Raw genomic sequence first — 10,813 nt, forward strand, 5'->3', positions numbered from 1 at the left:
TATTTGGATCTGTGGATAAAATTAGGCTCAAACTAAATAATTTATCTTTGACTATACACCCACCCAAAACTAATTTATTGCATTATTTACTCTTAGTGCAGAGTAGTCAGAACCCAAGTCTCTACCGGGTGCAGAGGGGAGTATGATAGGTGGGGTTGGGTGAGGAGGTAAAGGGGGGTCCGGACTAGGGTTGGGATTTGTTAGGACTTTAACGGTTCCGGTTCCTAACGGTTCCTAATATTATTTTTTTCCCTTTTTTCTGACATATATTATGCTTATATTATAACTAACCTAACCAAGTACTTAATAAACACATTAAATTATTGTATTTGCACTTTACAATTATGAGTTGGCACTATTATTTAAACACCACCAGCTAGCCACCACGACAATATCATTGTTGCAATTTGTACTGTATATTAAATATACAGTACACATTGCAATAATGATATTGTTGTGGTGACAAATGTCTTTAATGTTCAGATTAATTTAATATTATTTTGTATTGTACTGTAGGCTATGATCCTGTGCTTTTTTCTGCAAACTGTTTATAAAGTAATCAATCTATGGAGGTATATGTACAGTATATGCACCTAAAGGCTGGGCTCTCAACAGTTGCACGATTAATTTAGAGCCAAATAAAAAGCAATTGAGTTGCTTATAAGTTGTAAAAATAAGTGCAGACAAATTGATTTTTATTTAATTCATGGCTCTATAGTTAACGTGATTCAGACAGAAAGACGTCGAGTCATAATAAAAAGCTCTGTAGAAGTTAGTCGTTTTTATTTTCTAACGTTATTCGTAGGCGTATTGATTTTGAGATGTTTCCTGGTGCAAGTTGCAACATCCTTTGCAGGAAACTATGGCATCACATTTATTGTACTTTGCGAGTGTGGTTAACAGAGAGGGAAATTACTCTTGAGGCTGAGCACGCAAAGTGCAATAAATGCAATGCCATAGTTTCCTGCAAAGGATGTTGAAACTTGCACCAGTTGCATGTCCACATTGAGGAAACATCTCAAAATAAATACGCCTACATGAGTCACAAGATTAATCTACTCACTCATGTAGGTGGGGTGACGTCACCCCAGTAACTTGGCTCTGCATGCATGCATGCACAGACACAGCGGAGCTAAATGACGATTGATGAAAACCGTTTGGGGAACTGTTAATAAAAAAACGATGGAACCGGCTCCGGATCCCGGATCCGCAATGTTGGAACGGGGTCTGAAATGGACCCGGTTCTGAATCCCAACCCCAGTCCGGACTAGAGTTTAGTGGGCCTAGAGTTCCCCTCAAGTGGGTACAGGGGAGTATGGGGAGTGGGGGTCACTGGATTTCTCCCTGGGGACTTGGAGCACAGAAGAACAAAGTTAAGAAGACCCTCATGGTCTTCTCCTCTCTGAATGTCCGAGGTGGCTCATACATGTCCCATTACTTGAGAGCCCAGGACGAGTGCTCATTAGGCAGTTAAAGAGATTGGGGCTTGTCTGTCCCTGTGGTGGTACTGTAGTTCTAAGACCTCCATGTTGTGTATTGCAATAGCCACGTTCCAATATTCAAGTATACATTCTTCATGTCCTCCACTCCCGCCTTAGCCCTGGCGTCGAGCGAGGAGGGGGGAATAGACCTGCATAATTTTGAAGTGACAGCAATTATGACGTGTCACACAGTTGGATTGTTGGTCCATTCCGGAGCTCCGAAGATTGTCATGTAGAAGAGGAGAAATGATACTCCACACATTTCAACAAAGACAGTTCTGCAAACGATACATGAAAGATCTTTGCCAGATCTCACTCCAAGTGGCTTAGGGAGCCTGCACTCTCCTCGTTCTCAACTCCTCAAATGCAAACAATTTCTAAGTCACGGCATACTGGGGAACGGAGTGTGGAGGAGGTAGAAACTAAGGAATTGGGGTTTAGCTTAGGCTGGGAGGAGTGTTCCTATATGTCGCCTGGCTTATAGTCCCACTGGTCCCATGTGGACCATGCTGGCTCTTACTCCCGAGATAGGACCTCTTGAGTTAGCATAGGTAGTGAGGACAGTCTCCACTGATGGTGGTTATAAGACCTCCACATGTTGCAAGACTGTCAGGCAGTCGTGTTCCTAAATGTATGTATGCTGGTCCCAAATGGACCTCCTGCTGGCTCCTAGGCCTGAGCTATAGGCGCTTAGAGTGGGCATAGGTATACAGACGGGTCAGACCCACATAGTGGTGGTTATAAGACCTCCACGTGGTGCATGATTGTTTGTCAGGCAGACAGGGGTGTCCCTATGTCGGACTGGCTCATAGGAGAGTCGGCGTCTGATTGGTGGCTGACCATTAATATTACTGGGGCCCCCAGTGACTGATCATTATGGTGCAGAATATCCTCTCCCCTCTCCTCTAGCTACTGTAGTACGAAAATGCAAAAAGTGCAAAAAACACGAAATTAGGGGCGCCCACTGTATTTATATTGGCCACATGGCATCCTACATTGTCATTTAGTGTGCCCTAAACAAACATTAAAGTCCATAGTCTTGGCTGCCATATAACTTAAAAAGCCATGCATTGGAAGGCAGCAATGCTTGTTTGTTGGATAGCAGCAGGGCTACAGCGTGGAGGGAGGTTAGATTGGGATTCTATGGGGAGACCGAGACTGGAGCCCAGGGCTCAAGGTTATTGCCAGCAGTACCAAACACAAAGTAAATGTGAAATTAATTTTACACACACAACTACTACAGTCTCGGGAATAAGAAGATGTCTGTGACAAGCATAACTGAACCCTATCCATGCCACACTGCACCACCTGCCTATATACCAAGATACATGTGTGATAGCTCTGGACTGACTTGCACACCCTCTAGTCTCTAGGCCCATGAGGGGCCGTTTCTCTCCAATGTATCCCCACTGAGGAGTGAGGAGTCCATCTTCCCCATAGACCAGACAAGTGGCCAATTGGTCCAGCATTGTGAGCTTTTATAGATCGCCTATTTTCACAATGTTTGTCCCGGCCCACAGTTTGGGAACCACTACCCTAGGGGACATATTTTTATTATTATTATTGCCAGACACCTTTACAAACAAAATAGTGCAGACATTTCTCTGTACATTTCTTCCATGATTTGTGTAATATTCCCAGTCTAATGAGTCTATCACTTGGCAGCCATGCTTTTAAAAATGTCACATCATATGACAGTACTGCCCAGTAATAATGAATGTATTCCTTATTGTTATGGTATCAAAATAAATCTCCTGAAAGCTTCAACAGAATGTGAATTTTGTATAGGTGATGAATTCACCAATCCTGGGCAGTACGGCATTATAGAAAAGGGTAATGTCCTATTACACTGTTATAACCTTATAACCAATTGCTTTAATATATCATTGTACTTGTAATTGCTTGACTAAAATGTATATATGCTAATTGGATTCCTAGATAACCAAAACATAACCAAAATTACTTTTCTAGGATGAATAATGGAGGACTAATGGTATTTTAAGAACTGGCGGCGGCCATCTTAAAAAAACACATTTCGGGTGGTCAAACTTTGGTAAACTTTTAGTATGTTATTTAGGACACCTAATACTACAAAAATCAGTTGAGAAACCTTTTGTTACAATTTTTTAGGGTCAAACCATATTTTTACCCGCCTATATGTATTCTCAAGGCAGTGTGTTCAACAATAGCAAACTAGCTCACTGTGTTTTCAGCCATGACTTTTTAACATGCATTAGGTGAATTTCCTTACAGGGTCTTTAAAGGAGAAATTCAGATTTTATTATATCCATTAACCAGATGTAGAGGCGGGGAAAAAAAGAAAATGCCGAGCCCACCTCAGCTCCAACTATGCACAGGTTTATCGCTAAATCACTTATTTTGATAGCTCGACAATTCGTTTATTTGTATCTGTCTTTCATAATATCGGAGATGTGTCCACAGAGTTTTGTTACAAATGAGCTGTTGATGTGGTTGCAAAATGGCTTACTAATTGTAATTGCACATTGCAATACCACACCTTCTTGGGCTGTATTTTGCGTGTCTTAAGTACCAGGTCTTATTCCCTAACTTGAGTAAACTAAAGACCTGGAGGCGTGATCAATGCTCTTTGGCCACTCAGAATAGCCAAATGGCATTGATCACGCCTCCAGGTCTTTAGTTTACTCAAGTTAGGGAATAAGACCTGGTACTTAAGACACGCAAAATACAGCCCCTTGTTCCAGGTGAAATAGCAGCTAAAACCCACATCAAAGTGGAATCAGTGAAGCTGACCAGTGGCAGACATCCATCCAGTGCATACGACTTTTACCCCAAACAAATCCAAGTCACGTAGCTGAGAAACCAGGCCAGGAAATGACTTCAGATGTCCGTTCATCTCAGTTGAGTCAATTCCATTCCTCCTGGAGTACACTCCGAGATAAGTTACACTATCCATGATATTGGCTGCCCACGCTCTTATTTCTGAGAGTTTGGAGACGGAAATAATAAGATCATTTCAAACTGGTGAGATATATCAGCTATATTGTGTGTAACTGATCAGGCAAGTAAATTGTTGAAGATGTATTGGCGTGTTATATTTCTCAGGACTAATTAGATAAATGTAAAAATAATTAGAAGTTACATTGAAATATGCACTGGGTCAAGTAAACATTCTTTCTTTTTGGATTTCCTTTTTGCCTTTTAACAAATTGCCTTCTAGATATAGTTCTCACACTTTCAATATTTTTCAAAAATGTTCAAAAATACAAATAAATTCTTTCCTGGTTTTAATGGAAAAAAGCAAATGGTAACATGGATTATGTGTAGTATGGTGCATTTAGGTGGGAAATGTACAGTACAGTATGTTTATTGCTGAACCAGTACATTCAGATTCAGATACCTTTATTTGCCATTGTGTAAAACACATAGGAATTTGCTTTGACATTGCGGGCTGTATTTTGCGTGTCTTAAGTACCAGGTCTTATTCCCTAACTTGAGTAAACTAAAGACCTGGAGGCGTGATCAATGCCATTTGGCTATTCTGAGTGGCCAAAGAGCATTGATCACGCCTCCAGGTCTTTAGTTTACTCAAGTTAGGGAATAAGACCTGGTACTTAAGACACGCAAAATACGGCCCTGCGTGTGTGCATTTCTTTTTCCACATACAACAAAAATAACAACAACACAAATACAACACCGTGCAGGAAGTATAAATATAAAGTGCAGAGTTTATGGAACAGTGCAAAAAAATGTCCGGTGACACTCCCTATAGGGGCAGGGATGGGAGGGAAACCAGAGTCATTTAGCAGCCTGGCGGCTGAGGGGAAAAAGCGAGGGAGCTCAGTCTGTGGCGGACTTTTGTAGCCTTCGGCAGCCGCAACCGTCTCCCTTAGGGGAGCAGGGTGAGGAGGCCGTGGCCAAGGTGGGAGGGGTCGGCCATGATCTTTCTCCCTCGCCCTGGAGTCGTGCAGGGTCTTGAGGGAGGGCAGAGGACGGCCAATCACCCTCTCTGCAGAGAGCGTATCACCCGTTGCAGCTGCAGCGGGGAACCAGGTGATGATGGAGTGTGTGAGGATGGACTCAATGATGGCTGTGTAAAACTGAGCCATCATGGCCCTTGATAGTCTGAACTTCCTCAGCTGCCTGAGGAAGTATAGCCTCTTCTGGGCCTTCTTCAGGAGGGCCATGATGTTGAGTTCCCACTTCAGGTCCCGAGAGAGGATCATGCCTAGGAACCGACATGACTCTATCGGGGTCACCTGGGTGCCTCCCAGCATGATGGGAAGGGGCGGGGCTGCGTTCCTCCTGAAGTCCACCACCATCTCCACTGCTCCACTGCCCTCCGCAGCCGCTCGATCTCCCTCCTGTAGGCCGACTGATCCCCTTTGGAGATGAGGCCCACCAGGGTGGTGTCATCCGCAAACTTCAGGAGCTTGACGGATGGGTGGAGGGAAACACATCTGTTGGTGTACAGGGAGAACAGGAGTGGGGACAGGACACAGCCCTGCAGGGAACCGGTGTTGGTGGACCTAGAGCTGGAAATGCTCTTCCCCAGCTTCACCCGCTGTGACCTGTTGGTGAGGAAGCTCGTAATCCACCTCCGAGTGGAGTCCGGCACTTGCAGCAGGGACAGCTGGTGCTCCAGGATGGATGGCAGGATGGTATTGAAGGCCGAGCTGAAGTCCACAAACAGGATCCTGGCGTAGTCAGTACATTTTGCTGTGCTAGATGTTACAGTATAACTGGTGTTACATAACCGGCGGAAACGAGAAGGAAACTCGCACTAGCTAATAAGTCACACCCAGACAGTGTTCTTTGAGAGAAATTATTAATGAAGTACTAATGTCCATCTCTGAACATCAAGTTGAATATCTCGTTTTGGAGATCGTGCTCTCATTGCGGGTTGATAAATGGTAAATGGACTGCATTAATACAGTGCTTTTCTCCAAAGCACATTACAACATACACTTCACATTCACCCATTCACACACGAAGGAAACCATGAAAGGCACAATATGCTCATCGGGAGCAGTTAGGGGTTCAGTGTCTTGGGGTTCAGGGTCTTGCTCGAAGGATTCCAAGATGGTAGAAGTGTGCTCGCTCTCACAAATGCACACACACATGCACACACACACACACACACACACACACACACACACACACACACACACACACACACACACACACACACACACACACACACACATTTCACCAAAATAAGATATAGACCATAGGCCATTCAGATTTTAGTCCCCAAATGTTCCTTGTTATATTTGATGCTAACACATGTGTGAAAACAAGTAGAGTTTGTGTACAGTATGTAGTCTAACTATGGAGATTCTTTTTCGGTAATCTTTCAAAAGTGTGGCTTTTTTTTGCTGCTGACGGGTAAACCCTCTGGGGGTTTCACTTTCATCATGAAAAGGCCAGCTCCACCATCCGGCCTGAATTTCATTTTGATATGCAGCTGTGCTGAGGAATCAACACATATTTCTTTATTTAGCTACATCCAGCTATCACACAGCAATAACACAATAAAGCACTATTTATATCCAAAGACGGAGTGAGAAATATATTGGAAAATAACTGGGGCGAGGGGGGGCTTCTTTTGTTCTTTTCCCTTAACAGTTTGACTGTTTTTTACGATTAACCCGCATTTTAATCAACCCCCCTTCACTGCCGAGATTGTTGTATTACCTTTAGAGCATACGCTGAATTATTTGGGCTTTTAATCCGCGAAAATCCATCAAAAAAAGCTCCCGTGGTTTGTTATGATCTGTGTGTAGCATCCACCATCTTGGTGCACCCGGAAGACGCACACAAGATTGGTTTCAATGAGGCGTTGCACCCAATGCATTTCCATTGGCCTCAATTTCCCAGAAGCCCTAGCAGCCCACAGCATGTGACGATTTCCGGTTTCGTCATCACAGCGAAGGCATCCAGTCTCATACTCCGCGACGAAGACGGATTTTCTTTTGATTCATTACATTACGGCGGATTAAACACATAAAACAAAAGGCGGGTATGTCCGATACGGCAGCGACATTAACCTGGAGTAATCCATTCCCGGCACGGAAACTGTTAAACATTTAAAGCAGCACTATATAACGTTTCTTTAATGGGTAAAATTTAACTTTTGTCCAATCTGTGTGGTAGAGTATGTTAATACATAATTATACAATTGGAGTGGTCTATTTTAGATCGTGTCAAAGCCAAAGGTCATGTCTCACCTAGACCCAGGATTTGACAAACATTTGACATTCTTTACTATTCAATTCATCCCGTGAGCAACAAGCAGGCAGGCTCTATTAGCTCAATGGTAAAAATGTCAGCTCAGGAAACTGGGTTCAAATCTGGAGTAAAAGAGCAAAGTTACATAGTGCAGCTTTAAACCCTATCCCCCTAGATCGCCTCCATTTGTTCCTTTAAAGGGCATTAGTTAGAGCTTGTAGATCAGCTACATTATAAGTTAGCCGCAGAATATGGACTACCGTCCGTAACTCACTTAAGACATTCTAAGTGAGCATTCTCTGTACATCCTGTATGATTGGTGGAAACCACCATTACCAAGAGAGACCATGCAGGCTGTAAGTCTTTCATGATTAGAAATGGATCAGCTCGTTGAGATTACACCCTGGAGACTGTCTGGTATGTTTAAGACCATTGACTATGACTCGTGTCATACTTCACCGCTGTTCCGTTTTACACGCCAGTGGTTTGTTTTATTTACGAGGGACGGAGCCCCACAGGATTCCATTCATTTCAGTACAATATTAAAATTAACCCGCAGAGACTTGAAACGTCCTTGAGGTTATACTTCCCTGAAGATCAAACACACTGAATTGCATTTCATCAAGTTACATTTTAACACGCGCTAAAGTGCAGATTAATTTAAAGTCTAGACAAACGTCTGCAGATTCAAGTGTCCACGACTTGTTATTAATCATGCGAGTAATCGGCGGTGGCTCAAGGGTGGAGTGGCTGGATGGTAACCGCAAGGCTGCCAGTTCGAACCCGGGGCTCCCCCAGATTTGCTGTCGAAGTGTCCTTGAGCAAGACTCTGAACCCCGAATTGCTCCTGATGTGCTGGTTGGTGCCTTGCATGGTTATTATTATTCGTGTGAGTTCATTAATGTTTTAATGTCTACGAAGAAAATATAATTATACTGTTCATAAAATCTAAAACAAAAACCATTAATGGATTTTCATTTTTAATATTTACATACGAATTACTGTGCATTAGTTAGACTACATGACAGCGGTGTGGTCCTTCCCTGGGCGGGGACCCCTTTTGGTGTTTCAAGCATTAGGTTATACTTTAGCTATTGAAAAATAGCAGATCTGTAAGCTCATAGCTCGGCACCGAGTGAGCTTGTAGGTCTGCTATTTTTGAAAAATCTTGAAAATGTGGCTCAAATATTTTTATACAGTATATATTCGTTCAGAGCGAACGTTATTAACTAAAATATTTGCTTCTGGGGGGAAGGGGGGGGGGGGGGTCCCTGGAACTACATATTTTCAAATATGACCACTGCACACAAGTTAGTAATTACCGGTATCTTAACATTACACCTCTCTTTGCTGGGTTAACAAAACAGTGGCAAAGAAGATGGTTGCTACGCGTTGGAAACCTCCACACATGTCAACATTTCGCCAATGGGCTCTAACCTTTTAAGATATTGTCTATCTAGAGATGTCAACGGCAAGGTTACATGGAGCAAAAGAGGAAAAAAAATGCAGATAAAATTGTGGTTTTAAATTTTCTTCTATTACACAGTGGTATGGAATTTGGCACAGTACATCTTGTGACATCGTTGGTCCTTCTTTATATGTGTACATACAGTATTACATATCCTGTTTTTGTGTTTTGTTTTCTTTATTCATTCATAATGCCAGTATATTAAATTGTACTGTTTTTGTCATGAATTAAAAAAACTATTGATACCAAAAAAGTATTGCCTAGAGCTCAATGCTAGACAGCTTAAGAGATGTTTGCATAATAGGCTACTACAGTATATGCTAAGAGGAATACAAAATTGGTTAGATTTCAGGGCAACAAAAAAACAACACCTGGGGACAGTTGTAATGAACACTACCGGTAATACAGTATAAGAGAGAGACTGCTGACTCCAGTCACTAACGCCTCTTGGTTTTAAGGGGGAGCATACTACAGAATCGTTGAGCGATGAACAGAGTGTGTCCAGAAACAGATGGCTGCCTCCCCACGTTTGACAAACACGTGGACAGTCACAGTCAGCAATTGTTCCCTGACCTTGTTCTACTGGAGGTTAGAGCAACTCTGGACAGATCAAAGTTCCCACCGGCTGAGACACAAGTTCACTATGCAGACTTCAGAATAACGGAGTCTACGCTATTTTTTAATAGCTAATAAGTAAGGCTGCATGATATATCGAACATGTACCTTCATCAGAGTGGAGAATATAAGTATAAATCAAGTTGAGCAAAGCCACTCTTCTCTGCCCCTCTCTCTCACAGACACAGTTAACGATCGCTTGTTAAGTGCCTGCCAGACAGACAATCAGATGAAACTAGAAAAAGTGCCCTTCCGGGCACAGGTCTCCACCAGGTTATCCACAGATCCGTGCAGTTAGAGGTAAAAACACTTTTCGGCCAGTTATAGCGCCACCTTGAGGCTGAGTTGAAATTGTTCATGTGGCATTTCGTCCTCGGCCTAGTGGGAATGTGGGTGCACAATTTCACGGAAATCACGCGATGTGTTCATGATTTGCAGCATTTTGTTTGAAACTGAGCACTCCTGTGAACTTTGGAAGCCAATCTTAACCAATCAGGATGGAGTCTGATAAATCTGAAAGACCCGTTTCGTTGAATGGCTCTAGAGAGACTGTGTACCAATTTGCGTGATGTTTGGACAAAATCTGTAGGTGTACTGTGCAAAAACTTGTTTTGCACAAAGCGGCCTCTTGGTGGCGCTATAACAGGCTGTTCTGGAAAGTTTGGGGCAGAGGTTCATCGTTGGCATCCAGGGAGTGTGTGTGCAAAATTTGGCATCGACCGGGTTAACGGTGAAGTTTTTGCACAAAGCAGCCTCTTGGTGGCGCTATAACAGGCCGTTCTGGAAAGTTTGGGGCAGAGGTTCATCGTTGGCATCCAGGGAGTGTGTGTGCAAAATTTGGCATCGACCGGGTTAACGGTGGCCGAGATTAGCTTGTCACGGACACACGGACGGACGGACGGACGGACACACAAACGGACGGACGGAGTGCAAAACATACTCTCCCCACATGCCTTCGGCCTGGTGGAGACAATGAAGGCAGTTGTAGAGTAGAGTGTAGACTAGTGAACTGAACGTTTTCTGTTTATATCAAGTACTT

The sequence above is a fragment of the Protomyctophum parallelum genome (assembly GCF_964188405.1).
Source record: "Protomyctophum parallelum genome assembly, chromosome: 1".
Lineage (NCBI taxonomy): Eukaryota > Metazoa > Chordata > Actinopteri > Myctophiformes > Myctophidae > Protomyctophum > Protomyctophum parallelum.